General features: G+C 41.8%; 1 protein-coding gene across 3 annotated transcripts in view; it reads left to right on the top strand.

Moving 5' to 3' along the window:
• The window catches only part of ndst3 (N-deacetylase/N-sulfotransferase (heparan glucosaminyl) 3), a 1,028,434-nt gene that overhangs the window by 283,884 nt on the left and 726,282 nt on the right, over positions 1–18,268 (top strand). The window contains exon 1 of one of the 3 annotated variants that reach the window (XM_063043578.1): positions 8,538–8,624. The exons of the other annotated variants lie outside the window; for them this stretch is intronic. The gene's annotated coding sequence lies outside the window, so the exon portion shown is untranslated. Of the gene's footprint in view, positions 1–8,537; positions 8,625–18,268 lie in introns of those variants that run through there. 3 annotated transcript variants of the gene reach the window in all.

Below are 18,268 nucleotides of genomic sequence, written 5' to 3'. Positions count from 1 at the left end.
CAACTCTTGTCAATTAATGTTCAAGATTAGAATGAAAAAATTTCTCAGCTCTGTTACTGTTTTAATTCATATTTCCAATTTTCTTTTCAATATAGAAGGAGATCATTTTAAGTCTTTGCTGGCCCACAGAACAATCCAATTCTTACACTAATTTGTCCCTTCATCTTTCCCCTGCATTTTCCTATCAAGCAACCACAGTTCCTACTATTTTAAATATCTTTGAAAATATTGCTTAAATTCAAAATTATTGCAACTAATACCAAAATATTAAAACACTTATACATCAATAAAAACAATCTGAAGTATGTTGTTAAGAATTTACCTTTCATATTACCCAGCCCCATTGTAGTGAATAAAATTTCTGTCTGATTGATTACTAAAACTAATATTAGCCAGGGCACCTCAGCAAGAGTGGTTTGCACTGTCGGATTCTACTGAGTGTTCAACATCAGACTGAAACAAAAGAAATGAACGTATTTGCCACTCAATAAGTTTTGTACTTCAAATAGTTTTGCAGAAGTCCAAAACTTAATTACTGGAAGATCAGAACTCCCAACAACAAAAGGATGATTTGGCTCTTTAACACACACTCCACATTCAGGAACCCAATGGAATACAGGCAAGACTTTCGCGATCCTGCCTTATAACTTCAACTTTTAAGTTCTGGTGTACTTTTGGTGAACCAATGCATTTTTCACTTCCACTATCTCCCAAGATGTTTCCCAAGACTTGTTGCCTACAATGGAATTTAATACTCCAGCAAGGTTCTGCACTATTCTGTACGATTGACATTGTTTCCTTGCCTTTTGAAATCCTGCTCCCTTGAAAAATCTTTACGTTATTGTTAGAAACCAGAGTTGGATTTGTTTATTTACATTTGATAGAGAATTAAACTTTCCTTTTACTTATGTCTTGTAATTATGCCTTGCAACTTGAAGCAACAAAACAAAAATTATTGAAACTGTTCATTTCCAGTATTCTTTAAATCGGAGTAGTTTGATGTATCTGTGTGCATTTTAACAGAGCTGGGATTAAGCTTCTCTGGAGTGTAGGAAATATAATTCACAGCAGTTGAATTACTCCCGTTGCTGGGCAGTGTAACAAGATAGCCAGGCAACCTTGTAAGATGATAGGCCAGGATGGTAAACAAAATACCATCAGATATTTTGTAGGAACTGTCTCCTGTCAGGGCATAGGGTGGCAGGGCTTTGTTCACAGTTCTGCAAATCTGTGATGTTTCAGCAAGGGCAGCGTGCAAGCACCCTGTCACTGTCTAGAGCTTTCCTTATCAACTTATTGAGACCGGATTGAAAAGATCAATAGGGATTCTCTTGTCATTTGGGGAATTATGTCACCCAAATAAAGAATATTTGGGTAACTAAGTTCATTATGTTCCCTGTCTAGCTGTGTTATGTTTATCCAGACTTGGTCAAACACCTTCAAAACTTACAACCTTTTATTCTTGTTTGCTCACTTACAATTGCCTTACATTAGATTACAATTAAATACATGACACTTCTCTATAGTTTGTTCTTCACCATTAAATAAATTATCCATTCTTTCCCAAATCCAGAGTGGATGATCTTAACTTCACCATCTTAACATTCTCTCTTTTATATTCTTTTCCAGTCACTTACTCTGTCCCTAGCATGCAAACACTTTTCTATCCTTTTTTAAAAGTAGCATCATCAACAACATGAAGATCAACTTTCATCATTAATAAACATAGTAAAAGTGTAAAGGTAACAACCACAAAACAGTAATATTCTATATAATGGTACTTAATTTTCATGAGGAGATGCAGTTTGCAAAATTCTGCACAAAATATCTGCAGCACCTGCAGACAAAGAGTGGAAGCAGTTGCCCTTTCATGCTGTTTTTCAGATGATCCCGTCTTGCCAGGCAAAGTAGGAAATACAAGCAACCTTTGGAAAAATTCACTGTTGATTGATTTTTTTTAAAAAACCACAGTATCAGTTTCACATCAATCATGAGAATGTAATGGGGATTCAAGAGAATGCCTAAGGATTTGGATACAAGTTGGCTGATCAACTAGAATCAGCATGAATTTGCTAATCGGAGGTCATAACTGATCAATCCAATTGGAAATTTTGAGCAGGTCACATGAATGGTGAATCAGGGATCTAAGATGTTGGTGTAGAGGGTCATAGCAGCCTCTCTGGCTCCAACCAACGGTGACATTTCTCATCTTGTTCATTTTTCCTGTGATTGGAAACCACTGCTGATCATAAGAGCTCCAAAATCTGCAAGTCTACCCTGCTAGTGAACTGGATAACTATGTGCTGCACAGTGATGGCCAAACGTGTCGTCTGGGACCACACACTGCACTGTAGCCTACTACAGCTACTCAAAGAAGCAGATGTTGCAAGCAGCATGTGAAGATACAGCAGCTTAGCAAGTGCACCAGCATTTGCACAAGACTCAAAATGGATCCCCGCAGGCCATCCAGCTAGAAGGCTGAATCTCCTTTCAAGCAGACAGAAATGCTGTGAGCTCTGGTAAGAGCCGCAGGAGAGGTCTGTGTGTCTACATCTGTAAGAACCGGTGTATGAATGTCTTGGTAGTAATGGTCCACTGCTCATCACAGATGGATCTTTTCCTGATGAAGTGCAGCCCCTTCTGTTTTCCGAGCAAGGTCACTGCTACTGTGATTGTTGCTGTTTAAATCCCACCCACCCCCACCTTGCTCATGCTGGGGAAGTGCTGCAGAAGATCTATGGCGTCATCGTTGAGTTCTAAGCCACTCACCTTAATCATCTTTTCATGATTGCTGGTGACTTCAGTCATGCCAATTTAAAAACAATCCTGTCAAGGACCTACAGCATGTCAACTTCACAGCCAGAAGAGAGAATATACTAGACCTGGTCTACACCAAACTTCATGGAGCCCACAAGGCTGACTCCTGCCCCCACCTCAGATGCTCAGAACACATATCCATTCTGCTAACCACCGGCTAAATGAGAAACCGCCAGCTTACAGGGATATCAATGCCATGTCAGTACTGCAGGACTGTTTTGAAAGCACAGACTGGAGCATATTCAGGGAGGTGACTACCTACGATCATCACATCAACATTGGTGAGTATTCGGGTTCACTGACCAGTTACATAGGAAAATGCATTTAGGATGTTACTGTAATTAAAAACTACACTGCCAGGGCAAACCAGAAAGGATGTTTGACTGGATTTCTCAGGGATCGGGACACTGCCTTCAGATCAGGATGTAAGGTGATTATAAGGTCAGTAAGAGCCATGCTCTCCCTACCATCAGAAAGGCAAAGTGAGAGTGCTCACAGAAAATGTTGTAACACCAGGGACACGTGGCTCATGTGGCAAGGTAAACAAAGCATAACAGATGACAAGTCCGCCCTGCATGAAAGTGACAGCGACACCTGCCCTCCTGGCAGGCTGAATGCACAATTTGACACAATGACTGGTGTAACATTGTTCCTCTCCCTCTAAGGAACAGGCACCCTACCTGGCCACAGCCAAGGTGAGGAGGACCCAAGCCAGGGTAAACTCACGCAAAGCTGTGAGGTCGGACAACATACCAGGTCAGGATCTGAGTGGTGGTGCAGCCTAGCTAACAGAAGTCTTAATGGACATCTTAACTCTTTGCAATAGTCCACTGTCCCTGCAGGCTTCAAGGCAGCTACCATCATTCTGTTGCCCAAGAGAGTGAAAGTAACTGGCTTAAGCAATTTTCACTTAGTGGCACTGACCACAATAATCATGTTTTGAGAGGCTGGTAATGGATTATATAAAATCCCATCTTCCAGTGACATTGGATCCTCTCCAGTTTGCCTACCACTTAAACTGGTCCACTGAAAATGCCATAGCCTTGGCCCTCCACTCCGTCCTGTGCCACCTGGAAAACACTGCCTCAAACACCAAGATGTTGTTCATTGACTTCCGCTTGTTGTTTGGTGCAATCATCTCTCAGAGGCTCGTGGTAATCTGTCCTCATTGGGAGTCAGCAACTGGATCTTGGACTACGTTACAGAAAGACCCCAGTCAGTCTGGGTTGGCAGCAACATCTCAAGCTCCATCACACTAAAGACTGGTGCATCCCAGGGCTGTGTGCTCAGTCCACCACTGTTCATGCGGTTGACTCACAACTGCACTGCCAGATCCAGCTCAAACCACATCATCAAGTTCACTGATGATACAAGAGTGGTTGGCCTCATCAGCAACAATGATGAGTTGGCATAGAGAGAGGAGGTAGAGAGGCTTGTCAAATGGTGTGAGAACAACAACCTGAATCTCAGCATGGGCAATGCAAAATAAATGTTTGTGTATTTCAGAAAGGGGCAGGTCAACGCATTGGTATGATGTAACCTAGACCCACAACGCTTCCTCTTTAGTCAAGGCGGCACAGCAGCATCTACACTTTCTGAGGCAATAGAGGTGTGTGAGACTTCCCACCCTCATTCTAACAACATTCCACAGCAGCGCCATCAAGAGTGTACCGTCTGGCTCCATAATCGTGTGGTAGGGAAGATGCAAAGCATTGGATTGCAAGACCTTAGAGGACAGTAAGAACTGCCAAGAGGTTCACTGGGGTCTCCCTCCCCCCCCCCCCATTTGTGATACTTACCAGCAGTGTTGACTATGAAGGGCCCAAACCATTGGTTGGGATCCCTACCATCCATCCCACAATCTCATTGACCCACTACCATCAGGAAGGAGGTACAGGAGCATCAGGACTAGGACTGCTAGAGCTTTCTCCCCCAGGCTTTGAGACCAATGAATACCCTTCCACCACTGAGTCTTGTCACTAGGGCAATGAGCTGTTGACTGTTTATCTGTACGATGCACTTCACATGCATTTTAAATTCCTTTTTATTAACTTATTTGTGGTAATATTTTGTGCTATTTGCTGTGTGATATATGCATTGTTGGTGCATCGTGGTTGAGAGAAAAGTCGTTTTGTTTGGTTATATATTTTGTTTTGCTTGGGGGAAGAAGCTGTTCCTGAATCACAGAATGTGTGCCTTCAGGATTCAGCACCTTCTTCCTGATGGTAGCAACAAAAAGAGGGCATGTCCTGGGTGATGGGGGTCTTTAATAATGGATGCTGCCTTTTTGAGGTATCGCGACTTGAAGGCGACACTCACACCATGCTGGAGGAACTCAGCAGGTCGGACAGCATCCATGGAAACAATGAGTCAATGTTTCCATGGATGCTGGCCGACCTGCTGAGTTCCTCCAGCGTGTTGTGAGTGTTGCTTTGATCCCAGCATCTGTAGAGTATTTTGTGGCTACTTGAAGGTGACCTGGATACTATGGAAGCTAGTGGCCATGATGGAGCCGACTGAGTTTACAACTCTCTGCAGCTTACTTCAGTCCTGTGAAATAGTACCCCCCCCCATACTAGACAGTGATGCAGCCAGTTAAAATGCTGTCTGTAGAAACTTGCAAGTGTGTTTGGTGACAGACCAAACCTCCCCAAACTCTAAATGAAATATAGCTGCTGTCGTGTATTCTTTGTAACTGTATCGATATGTTGGGTCCAGGATAGATCCTTACAGATAGTGACCAGGAACTTCAAGTTGCTCACTCTTTCTACTTCTGATCCTCCTGAGAGGACTGGTATGTGTTCCCCTGCCTCACCCTTTCTAAAGCCCACAATCATTTTGGTCTTACTAACCAAATAATAATTTAGCCAAATAATGACCAATAAGGTCCCATATATGAAATTATGAACTGCACAATCCAAGCAAGGCAACAGATATGGACACTAGCTGTCTAATTTATGCCCAATGGGACCCACAAACGTGTGCCATGTTCAGGGTTAGTGTGGGTATGAAAGAAACATCCTTGGGTTTCCTTAGCAAGTGAACTCCACTGCCTGCAATGGAGTGCTTGGGGAAAAGTTCTCTAAATGACAACATACCTGGGTTGCAAAACTGATAAGTTATCGGGCTCAGTTCAGTTTTCATTCTATATCTGATTAGATTGCGGAGTGGATGCCAGATTTTTTTCAGCAGTATTTGTTATCTGTTTTGCTATAAAAGTAGAGGCTCGCTTTACTGAATGGAAAGACGTACAGTACTCCAACTGAGCACCCCTCCCTTTAATTCACTATAGATCAACAGTGACTTATTCCCTCTTTCTTTCCCATTAATTTCCTTTTTTCAAATTCTGATACCCAGAAACAATTTACAGCAGCAACTAACCTACCAGCACACGTTTGTTAGAAACTGATTGGGAAGTTCATGAAAATTAGGGTGTCACCATGACCCTTACGCATGCATTTCACTAGCTCCTTTGCTTGGTTGTGGCAAGATTACAGTTACTAGTAGGTTATCTACAGTCAGGCATGCTATTCTTGGTGTGACGTTTCAAAAGTACATAAATATTGATGAGCGACAATCCTTTACAATTTATTTTTGCCTTGGGCTCCTTAGTTTGTCCTGTATTAATGGGAACTCAGCTATCTTGGAGAAGGTCTGGGCTGCCACTTTCCCATTCAGAGCTAAGCCTTAATGAGCCATGCAAACATATTATAAATAAAGGAAGAAAATAGCAAATGTCACCAGTCATTTCTTAAAGGTTGCTGATCAGATGGAAGATATTCTTTAAATCAATAGGACACAACTGCTGACTCTGCCACTAAAAAACACCACTTTTGGAGAACCACTTCTTTCTCCTGCCTCCCTAATTTGCTCCCATTTAACTGACACTTGGACAGTAGTTCTCCAGCCTATTTCCACACTGATGCCTCTGTATAGGGATTTTCCCACAGCGACTGTGAGGAACACAGGATGAAGGAAACTTCTCAGCCTCCACTGAGGCACACTATACTTCTCAGTGTATTCAACATATTCACATAACCATTATTGCTCCTTTCTACCACAGCTGAAGAGTTTTGATAAATGTTCTGGTGAGATGTTTAAAACTTTTGCAAAATGTTAGTTACTTATAAACATGAGAACATACAAATCAGGAGAGGTCCAATTTGCCCGCTCAAGCCTGCTCCAGCATTTAATGAAATCATGATAGATCTGACTGCAGCCTCAGTTCTGTATCCCACCAACTCAAAGTAACTCCTGCTTAGTAAATGATCTATTACCCTCTTTCTTAAATATATCCAATGGCTCTGTTTCAGTCATCCTTTGAAGACAAGAATTCCAAAGACTCTTGAACCTCCTGGAGAAGAAAAAAAGAAAATCATCCATGTAGATCTTCAACGGATAATGCATAGTTCTAGGTTTGCCTACAAGATACAATATCCTCTCACACACACGAGGAAATCTGCAGATGCTGTTAATTTCAAGCAACACATAAAAAGTTGCTGGTGAACGCAGCAGGCCAGGCAGCATCTCTAGAAAGAGGTACAGTCGACGTTTCGGGCCGAGACCCTTCGTCGGCCTGAAACGTCGATTGTACCTCTTCCTGGAGATACTGCTTGGCCTGCTGCGTTCACCAGCAACTTTTATGTGCGTTACAATGTCCTCTCAGTCAGGTTCCTCCAGGATCATTTATCTTTTAATCAATCCTTTTTAACTCTTGAACTCCAGCAAATGCAACTCTAGCTGTCTAATCTTTTCTTAAAAGGCCAACTACCCATTCCAAATATCATTCTGGTAAACCTCTGAATCAGATTTATTATCCTTAACACGCATCATAAAATTTGTGGATTTTCAGCAGCAGTACAGTACAATACCTAAAAAAACTATAAACTACAAAAGAAACACAAAAAACGAGAAGTTTAAGAGAGCGAAATAGTGAGGTAATGTGTCAAATGCAAATGAACCTTTAAACTCTATCCTTTTATGCTGACTTGGACTAATTGCACCAATAAATAAGTTGAATTGAGCCGAAATTCCAGACCAGCATATTCAGGAGGTGCTGCCAGAAACCTGTTTCTAGACGGTCAGGAGATCAGGCCCACCACCAGGTATAAAGAGACAACCGATTACCGGAGTCCCAAGTGCCGTTTCAAGGGTCTGCCACCTAAACTAGTACTAGGAGAAGGTCGATCTGTTCAAGTTTCAGCTAATGGTGAACACGCTGTGTTGCTTCTTTAAGTGGATAGCAGGTTGTGCAATAACGGAGCTTCCAGCAGGGCCGTTGTACTTAACATTAGCTCCTAAACTGTCCCTTGAGAATCCTTTGGTTTCTCATTTGGTTGACTGAGATGGAGACACTAAAAAAAATAAATTGCTGTGGTGCGCATCATTTTGGCAGTCACCCAGTCTTTTGCATAAATGTATCGAGATTCTAATGGGGACCATCAAACACTTGTATTTTAACCGGGAGGAAAGTGCTTTCTGCATATTTACAATTTCACAAAAACTTGCAAAAAATGTGCTTACTGCAACAGCAAGCATAGGTTCGCCAGCCAGCAGACGTTCTCCGATCACATGACCCGTGTTCGGGCGGGTTTTCTTGTTGCCTCGCATGGCTCAGCTGTGTCTGAGAGTAGGAGGTTTGGCAGCGTGGGACTTGTCAGCTATGAAGGATGTACCAAGTAATGCAACGTCTCTCATTTCACAGTCGAGCCTGTTTCTCCGCCAGCCCAGCTGGTGTTACACGGAGCTGCAGCAAACGGAAACATCACAAGCATTCGTTAGTCTGAATTATGGGAGCATCAGATGATGTAAGTGCTAATTTGCCGTAATAGATTTCTCCTGATACCAGCAATTCGGATAAACTTTGTTGCTGAAAGTTACTGTGCTTAGTATTATAACACATTTTTTTCAGTATTAATTAAAACATCTCAACACAGACAGTAAAAAAATGAGTATATTTGCTTTAGTAGGCTTTAACAGATTGCAGTTTAAGGTTTCAGCGTTTCGTTTATTTGAGAATGGTCTGTTTTATTGTTACGAACTGCATTGAAAAGCCTTCATTAGGACGTCGCCGTATCGTTCTTTATAAACCGTGAGATCGCAGGAGAAGAAAATGGAACAAAGGTATTGGTGAGAGGACAGGTGCTTGAAATGGGTGGGGGGGGGGAGGTGAATGAATTTACCTCAGATGAAATGGCAAGACGGTACAATTTGGAGAAGAAAAGATTTTACACTTAATTGACTGTTACTGGAACGGAAAGTGTTCTGTTGCTTTTGCTCGCTTTAATTTCAGTTTCAGACATACACACACAAAAATAATCTGGAACTCAAAGCAGTACGAGTAAAACAAGAAAGTATGTGAGAAAATATAAAACTATTCTGTCTTCCGGGCATTTGTACTTGTGGATCATTTCATAAACCGTCTGGAACTGGAAACGGTGAATTGTCGGCAATATAGAACTGATCCTTCCCAGCAATTTCGACAAGTCATTTGGTCGTGATTCGTAATAACATTCACTCACTTTCAGGTCTTTAATGATTTCATCCATTCTCTCCTGGTCTCAACCGAATCTCCCATAAATAACACCAACCATTTACTTTTACTGCCTTTTTTCCCCCCCACCCCTTTATTTCACGCCATTTGGGAGCTAGTGACCGGCTGTATGGAGGAGGTTCCAGTAAGTGAAAATTCTGGAATTGATGTTTGTCTTTAGATTAATCTAGGTACAATAATAACTAAAACTTAGCCGTTCAGTGCATTTATTGGACTGCCAATATTAAGTATTACTTTTGATAGGGAAGAGATTTCCTCTTGAGCAAAATCTTGGATGTTGCAACCAAATGAGGTCCAATTTTGAAAATCATTATTATGCATAAGCCTGGCAATCTGAGGCATTTTTCTTTGAAGCTTAACATTTACAGATTAGAGTTGAATAAGAAGAATGAAATTAAAGTGTGATGTTAAAAACAAATTTGCTGATGCTTTTAGTCGAACAGTGCATCATTAATGAAAGAAATGCAGTCGACGTTTCTGGCCGAGATTGACTGTACCTCTTCCTAGAGATGCTGCCCGGTCTGCTGCGTTCTCCAGCAACTTTTATGTGTGTTGCTTGAAATTCAAGCATCTGCAGATTTCCTTGTGTTTGAGTGAGGGATAACAGCTAGGCAACAAGAAATAGCTGATGGCACAGACTAGTGGATCATTCATCCAACTCATGGGTAGATTTGCAATGGGCAGGAGTTGAGGAAATCACCTCAATCTCCCTTACTGATTCTCTACTGCTCAATGTATTTGAAGTGAAATTGGTGGGGAGCTGTAAACCAAACACACAGATTTTGATTTTTTTTTAAAAAAGAAAATAACTAGGCTAAACTCCCAGAAGGGGAGGGGGGTGTAAAGGTCATGAAGTGTGACCAACTTCTCCCATATACTAGTGTGTAAACTGGATGCTAACTTCCAATTTATCTCCCACACTGTAGCATCATCTGCCCAATTGTAACATTCATTTACTGGGCACTTCAGAGGAGGGCAAACATTTGCAACTGAGTAGTCTGAGCTATATCTAATTGCAAGTGGAAGAACAGTGTCTGGTTTCAAGCCATTGCACAGGAAGTGGAAATGAAGCAAGAGGTTCTCTTTTATAGACCTGGGTTTGTAGAAGATGCAAATAGCCCAGGAGGTTAACCCCAACCAGAATCCAAGATTTGGATGATCCATCATGGCTTCTTCCAGAAATCCCTGCTCGTCTTTCTTTCACTCCATTTGATATTCAAAAATAGTAGGAAATGATTCTGTGTGTAAATTATGGGAAGAGATGAACTTCCAGATGCGGGGCAGAAACCTTGCCGTCAGAATTAGATTTATATTTAAGTAGGCTATTCCAGTACAGGTACAACGCTGGCACCCATCTGTCAATATACTTTGGGACTATCCCAAAAAGCAGGACAAATTTTGCTGGCTAATTACCATCCGATCAGTCCCTTTCAAATTACCAGTAAAGAGAGGGAATGTGTTGTTGACAACACTGCCATGTGACAGCTCAAGCTGAATTTTTTTCCTCTCAGGCCTGATCTCTTTATAAACTCTGTCTAAATATGGACAAATAACCTGGATTCCAGAGATGGGATGAGTCCAGTAGCAGAGTTTTGGTTGAAAGCCTATGTTGGTGCAGTCTTTTATTATTCTATTATAGATTGATTGAGTGTGTCCATAAGGAAATGAATCTCAGGGTTGTACATGGTGACAAATGTTCTTTGATAATAAATTTACATTGAACTTTTAAAGTAGAAGTCATAGCGAATTACTGGTAAAAATCCTTCTTTGGCAGGAGTTTTGTGATGGCCAAGGGAAAATGCTTGTGGTTGTTGGAGATATCGATCTTGGCCACAGAACAATGCCAATGCCAATTGAAAGGTGTTCTCTGACCTAAACCTCATTTCACCAAGTGGTCTGTAGCCCTGCAAATCACAGCTCTTTGAGCACATGTATTTGATAGTGTTGAGAAGCCCTAGCCAAGAGAAATGTTCGGGGCAGTAATAGACATAGACTTTAGTGGGAGCCTTTAATAATGTCCCTTATGATAGGCTGGTCCAGAGGTTTATGGGTTCAAGGGTGAGTACCTAATTGGACACAAAATTAACTTGATTTAATGGTAGATTGTTTCTCAAACTGGATGCCTGTACTCAACCCCTTGTTTTTCATCATAAAAGTGATTTGGATAAGTATGCAAATGACATGGTGAGTAAGTTTGTAAATGACACCAAAATAGTAGGTAGCGAATAGGATTTAAAAAGAGATATTTGGAGATGGTAGGGCAGGGGGAATAGATGGACTCAAAAAATGAATAGAGAAATAGCAGGTGGAATTTAAATCTGAAAAATGCAATATAATGCATTTTGGGATGTTAAATTAAGGCAGGGCATACATAGTGAATGATGGTACAGCGGATTGCTGTTCAATAGAGAAGCCTAGTTGCACAAGTTCCTGAAAGTGGTGACATGAGTAGACAGGCATTTGGTACACTTACCTTTATCAGTCAGTGCACTGAGTACCTGAGTTAAGATGTCATGGTACAGTTGTACAAGCAATGGTGAGACAATTTTTGGAATTTTGTGCATATTTCTGGTTATCCTTCTATATAAGGATTATCCCTCAAAACTAATGACAAGTTACACACAGAGAAGATCTGTATTTACTGACAAGTACCTTTTATGGTCTCAGATAAAATGTACATAAATTTGCAAGCTAAATTCCTGTGTGTACATTCACTAGGTTTTCTTGACCCTGCATAAACAATCAAAGAAGAGAAAAGATAATACCTCAGAAAAGGAGTCTCTGCTGGCCAGGTGTTCTTCTTGATCCTGATTGTAATCTCCATGAGTCCAATGAGGGAGCCCTCCATTTTCACAATGTATGGTATCTGGAAAGTTGTTACTACCTATCTTTGCAGAATCCTCCTTTCTTATTCTTTTCCACATCAGATCAATCTGTGATGTTTCAATTTCATTGGCTCATGGTCATCTGACTGACCTGTGTCAAATTCTTATTTTAATGTGGTTCAGGGCAACAAGTAGTATTGCTTTATGGCCTTCTCAGATTTTAAAAACAGTTGTTTATTATTTAAAATAGCTGGTTTGCAAAAGGAGCAACCTGTGATCTGATTGGCTGGGCCCAATGTTTGTGTGACCTGGTAAGACTAGCTTGAACCAGTCTAAATTGGGAAAATAAAGGAAATCACATAAGGCATGAGGCTGAGAATGGTTTCTGTTTTTAGCAGATCATTAGCAGAAGCTCCTTGTGTTCATGTTCAACTGCTCTGATTTAAGTTATCCGGGGCAAGAATCAATTCATCAAACAGTTCACAAAATGGCAGCTGCAAGGACAGTCTTACAAAATGGCCACCTCCATTCCTGCCATCACATGGTGAGAACAAAAACTTCTGCTTTGTCTGTTTGCACTGCCCTTGCCTCATTCTTATTCACTGATTTGTAGATTGTACTTCTTTCTGGCTGATAAAAGGATGTGATTAAGTTAGAGGGGATGAAGCAAATATTCACAAAAATGTTAGAGAACTTAAGTTACAAGGAGAGATTGGATAGGTTCAGACTTTCTTTGGAGTGTAGGAGGCTCGGTGGTGACCTTGTAGAGGTGTAGAAAATTGTGAAGGGCTAAGGTACTTCATTTCTGGCAACGTTCTTATAAATCTCCTCTCTAAGCTTTGCAATGTAATCATAGCTTTTCTGTAATGCATTGACCAGAAATTAATGCAGGGCTTGAGCTGTCACGTTATTGGTGTGCTAGTACTTAACCCACTGTTCTACTGTGTGGCTACACACAGCTCAAGTATCATCAAATTTGCAGATGACACTGCTGTTGTTGGCATTATATCAGATGGTAACAGGGACGCATACGGGAGTGGCATTGATTAACTGTCTGCTGTTATAACAACTTGTACTCAATGTTAGCAAGTCCAAGGAATTTATTTTGGATACCAGGATATGGAAGGTCCTTTGGTTTCTCTACTCGCTATCCTCCTGCTTATTGTACATTTCCCTTGTTGCACCTCTCAAAATGCATTTATTCAGAATTTTTCATTGATTAAACCCCAGCTGCCATTTTCATCCTGAACTGGCCAAACCATGGATATCATAGATTTTCCCCTCACTGTCAGCACATGACTGACTTTTGTAGATCTCCGAACCATTTAGTCATTCCTCTACATAGGGGTCTCAAATCTTGCAAAATCAGAGATCAGGTACCAGTGGGAACCACTTTTGAGTTGTACTAACAACTGTTGATCATCACCCTTTGCTTCCTGCATTCGGCCACCACTGGATCCAATTTGCCATTCTTCCACTGATCCCCTGCCCTATTACTTTGTCTCTCCCCCACCGCCCCTCCCCCCAGCCTTCCATGTGGGAGTTTAATGAAAGCTTTGTTAAAATTCATAGCAATTGCATAAAATATATTCATTTGCCCTTGTTACCTCAAAGAAAAGCTACTGGTGTCCCTTCTTAGACAATAGATAGTAGGTGTAGGAGTAGGCCATTCAGCCCTTCTGTCAGTAAGCCTCAAATGGTGCAGCACATCAGGAAATTGAGCAGTCCGTGTTTGCAGGTGGCAAGATTGAGTCAAAATTCAGTCTTGGATTGAAAATTGGCAATAATATCACTACTGAACAAGTGATAGTTATTGAACATCTCAAACTGTAGAGAGAATAACTAACTACCTTGACATTCAATAGCATTATTTTGTGAGTCCCCTACCACCAGCATTCATGGGGATGGTGGGGTGTGTTTGTTAAGACCGGAAACTTCATTTGTCTAGCACATATTGTCATTTGAGCAGAGTTCTATGCCTTGCTGTGAGTGATTTGCCTCTTTTTAGCAAAACGTTGATCGGCAATGTGATGGAATTCTCTTAGCTAGGCTGAATAAGTGCAGCTTCATTAATTTAAGCAGTTTGGCACCATCCAGGCCAAGGATGCCCACTTGATTGGCACCCTATCTACTGGTGGCACACCCTTGGCTGTGCTGTAAAGTATTTATATCATGTGTATAATTTCTTAATATTTAGCAGCCCTTCCCAAATGTTCAAATTGTACCACCAAGAAGGAAAAAGTCACGAGTCATCTGGGACCATGACCACCTTCTGATTCTCATGCCGTTACCACGGTTACTGAACCAGATTGCTCTTCCTTTCTTGCTGGGTTTAAATCCCAAAGTCACATTGGATGAAATGATTTTTAATTCATTGCATGTTGGAGATTTAAACTAGAACTATCTTAATCTTTATCAGTAACCCCCATGTTGCATAGTTGCTTAATTAGCTGTCAAGTATAGTTCTGAAAAAATGAGAACAAATAAAACAATGACTAGCTGATCTTTCAAATCTACCCCATTCAACTACACTAGTTTCAGGTTGAACAATCCTTTAGGTTGCCTATCTATGAGCAACTACAGGTCCTCCCAAGGATATGCAAGGGCCTGTTCCTGAGAGCTGTCTGTAACCGGAACTATTGACAAGTCATGGCCCAAGTCCCTACACAGCAGAAGCCTGTAGAAACTGACAAATCTACTATGCCAGTCTTCAAACACCTATTCATACGTAGAGGGTCTACGTAAGTCAGATGTTTGTAAGCTGGGGAGGATATGCATGCAAAATTGAGATAATGAAGCTCATTCAATGCTGATAAACAGGTAAATTTTGAGAATTTCTGGACCTACTTCACGTCAACCCATTTCCACAGCTGCCTAAATTGGTCCCAGGAATAGAATTATTGTGGACTTTATGGGCTAACATCCTTTTTCCCTCTTGCATGTAAGAATGGTATCTTCCTCCAGAACCAACTTCAGTTAAGTTGCTGTTAGCACAAAATAATACAGATGAGTTTTAATCCAATAAAAAGTTCAGGCTTCTAATCCTTTTGACAAAATCCTTTGTGCAGATTGCTAGGCATTCAGACACCCTTGTTTATTTAATAAAGCAAAAGCCTATTGTTCCATAGAGATTTTCTACACCTTGGGAAACTCAGAGCATCATATGCGTGCACACAAAGGAAATATGGCCGTCAATTTGGACATGGAGGGTTTGATTGAACCATTGTTAAGTGTAGTGGCATAGGAGTATTTGCTTTCACTGAGATGACACCTTCAATTAATTACTGGTGTTAACTTGTAAAGTGTGAATTCCATCCATAGTGTGTAAGCATTTGTAAAGACTTGTGTTGTGGACTCTACAATCACCATGCTGGCTAGACATAGTTTTTATGAGGAGTTGCTACCTCCAATTTCTGCAGCCCAAATTTTCCTCAGAAATCAAAAGCATTTTGTCAATTGAACTGCGCAGGAGCAAAATTTAATATTATTGACTAAGATGTAACAGTTTATAAAATGATGAGAGGCATAGTTGGGTTACAGGTAGTCTTTTTCCCAAGGTGAAAATGTCAGTTACTGAAGGGCATAGGTTTAAAGTGAGAGAGTTTTACAGAGTTGTGTGAGGTAGATGCCTAGAAGGTGGTGCTAGAGGCAGTAGTCTAAGCAGATGCAATAGCAACATTTAAGAGGCATTTATACAAAGACATGAAGTGACAAGAAGTAGAGGGAACACACACAAAATGCTGGAGGAACTCAACAGGCCAGGCAGCATCTATGGAAAAGAATAAACAGTTGACATTTTGCATCAGGACTGGTGGGGCAGGGGGAGATATAAAGTCAGCAAGAGGGTGGGAGGAGGGGAGGAAGAAATACAAGGTGGCAGGTGATGGGTGAAACTGGGGGAGGCGGTGAAATAAAGAGCTGGGAAATTGATCGGCGAAAGAAATAAATGGCTGGAGAAGGGGCAATCTAATAGAGGGTAGAAAACCATGGTGGAAAGGGAAGGGGGATGTGATAGCTACGTAGGGAGATAAGGTGAGAGAGGAAAACTAGAATGACAGAAAGCTGGGTGGGGGGTAATTACCCAACATTCAAGAAATTAATGTTCATGCCATCAGGTTGGAGGCTACCCAGATGGAATATAAGGTCTGGGTCTTCCAACACGAGAGTGGCCTCATCACAGCAGTAGAGGAGACCATTGACTGATGTGTTGGAATGGGAAGTAGAATTAAAATGAGAGGTCACCTGGAGAACCCACTTTTTTCTGGTGGATGGAAAGCAATCTCCAAATCTCTTTGGGTCTCACCAATATACAGGAGGCAACACTGGGAGCAGCAGATAAAATAGATGACCCCAAAAGACTCACAGGTGAAGTGTCGCCTCACCTGGATGGACTGCTTGGGGCCCTGTGTGGTAGTGAGGAAGAAGAATTAGGGACAGGTGTAGCACTTGTTTTGCTTGCAAAAGTAAGTACTGCCAAGAGGGAGATCAGTGGGGAGGGATAAATAGATAAAGGAAGGGAAAGATGTGCTTGGCAGTGGGATCCCGTTGGAGATGGTGGAAGTTACAAAGAATTGTGTGCTGGACAAGGAGGATGGTGGAGTGGTAGGTGAGGACAAGAAACACTATTCCTGGTGTGGTGGGAGGATGGGACGAGAGCAGACATGCATGAATGGATGAGATGCGAGTGAGGGCAGTGTTGATGGGGGAGGAAAGGAACCCCCTTTCTTTGAAGAAGGGGGCCATCTCATTAGTTCTAAAATGAAAATTCTTATCCTGACAGCAGATGTTGGAGGAACTGAGAGAAGGGGATGGCATTTTTTTTTGCAAATGACAGGGTGAGAAGAGATATAGTCCAGGTAGCTGTGATAGTCCTGACGAAGGGTCTCGGCCTGAAACGTCGACTGCACCTCTTCCTATAGATGCTGCTTGGCCTGCTGCGTTCACCAGCAACTTTGATGTATGTTGCTTGAATTTCCAGCATCTGCAGAATTCCTGTTGTTAGCTGTGATAATCAGTGGGTTTATAAAAGATATCTGTGGATAATCTGTCTCCAGAGAAGGAGACAGGAATCAAGAAAGGGGGGGTTGATGTTGGAAATGGAACAGATAATTTTGAGGGCAAGGTTGAAGTTGGAGGCAAAGTGGATGAAGTCGACGAGTTCAGCATGGGTGCAGGAAGTAGTACCAATGCAGTTGTTGGTGTAGCATAAGAAAAGTTGGGGAGTGATACCAGTGTAGGCTTGGAAAATAGACTGTTCCACATAGCCAACAAAAAGGCAGACATAGCTGGGACCCATGTGGGAAATACAAACGTTTGTAGATGGGATTCTCATTTGGCTCATGGTGAGGTAAGTGGACTTTGTTTTTCCTGGCATGTTTTGAGGAATAGAGAGTATGTCTGTAGGGTTAGTACTTTGCTCTGGGTCGCAGATGTGGGAATCCTGGGAATCTTCCAGTTGAGCGCAAGAATAGCATGATCAGGCATATTAATGTGTGGCTGAGAGACTTGTGTAGGGGGCAGGGCTTCAGATTCCTGGATCATTGGGGCCTCTTCTGGGGGAGGTACGACCTGTACAAGAAGGACGGGTTACACCTGAACCCAAAGGGGTCCAATATCCTAGCAGGTAGTTTTAATAGAGCTATTAGGGAGGGTTTAAACAAATTTGGCAGGGGGATGGGAACCGGAGTGATAGGGCTGAGGAAGGGGAAAACGGAAATAAGTCAAAGATAGCGTGGAACAGAGATGATAGAAAGGATAGGTAGGAGATGAGGCATAATCACAGCTAGTGGGATGAGATACAGGGTAATAGAGGCGTGATGTAGTTAAAACAAAGCAACAAATACTGGACTGAAAGCGTTATATTTGAATGCATGCAGCATAATGGACGATCTTGAAATTCAGCTACACATCGGCAAGTCTGACATTGTGGCCATCTCTGAAACTTGGCTAAAGGATGGCTGCCATTGGGAGCTGAACGTCCAAGGATATACGGTGTATTGGAAACGTAGGTCAGTAGGCAGAGGGGTGGTGTGGTCCTGAGTATAAAAAATATTAGATCATTAGAAAGGGATGA

Source organism: Mobula hypostoma, chromosome 3, assembly GCF_963921235.1.
Source record: "Mobula hypostoma chromosome 3, sMobHyp1.1, whole genome shotgun sequence".
Classification (NCBI taxonomy): Eukaryota; Metazoa; Chordata; class Chondrichthyes; order Myliobatiformes; family Myliobatidae; genus Mobula; species Mobula hypostoma.
The sequence above is the reverse complement of the archived record's forward strand: the minus strand, read 5'-3'. Positions and strand labels throughout refer to the sequence as shown.